Source organism: Coenobita brevimanus, chromosome 7, assembly GCF_032717465.1.
Source record: "Coenobita brevimanus isolate Jiangsu-jjx chromosome 7, ASM3271746v2, whole genome shotgun sequence".
NCBI classification, from domain to species: domain Eukaryota; kingdom Metazoa; phylum Arthropoda; class Malacostraca; order Decapoda; family Coenobitidae; genus Coenobita; species Coenobita brevimanus.
Genome location: NC_136960.1, coordinates 37,156,020 through 37,156,900, shown reverse-complemented (window position 1 = coordinate 37,156,900; position 881 = coordinate 37,156,020).

Genomic DNA, 881 nt, shown 5'->3' with positions numbered 1-881 from the left:
AAGTATCGGTGTAGGTGTCGCCGGCCATCATGGCGGCCACCCTCACTCCCTCACTTGGCGGTTTCGTGTTGTGTGTGAGTTTCGTCCCCTGACTAATTGCAGTGCTTTTATATCCCATTAAAGATTGCTGCACCACCAGCCAAAGCCATGAATATTGGCAGTAGGTGTATGTATATATATATATATATATATATATATATATATATATATATATATATATATATATATATATATATCACAAAATGTTTGCAAATATCATTATCTTAGTTTCCATACCGTTATTGAGCCCATAAAGACCAGTTCTGGCCAAAAAGCCGAATAAAAGAATTTCGCACACTTTCGCGTGTGGCGATTTCCGCCATTCCACGCCGTCGTGTTGCGTAGCGGATCGCTTTTTTTTTTTTTTTTTTTTTTTAAAATAAACCCTGGACTTATCCCGACCTAATGCCAAAAGAATTACGTCGATATCTATTACCGTTCCCTTGAAAAGAACGAACAAACACACAGACACAGGCACACAGCTTGACTTTGTGTATTATAATGTTGACATTATATGGGTTACGAAGGAATGCCGTATTTAACACTTTTTCTTTGAAATAAGTACCGTCCCTCTTCCAAAATCAAAGCAGCTATTTTTCTACACCAAAAATATTGTCATGTGGCGTCGTGGGGGCATAATTGTAGGGATGAGCCAAAAGCAAAGCAAGTGAGGCAAATAAGAGTGAGGACAGGCGAGGAAAGACACATTTTGGCAACATGCTCACAATGAGATCATGAAAGTGTGTGCAGCATTCCTCTCCCCCCCCCCCTCAGCCGCCATCCCAGCCAGTGGAGTGACCGCCAAACATTTCAACCGAACCCAGCAGTTACCGACAACCAGC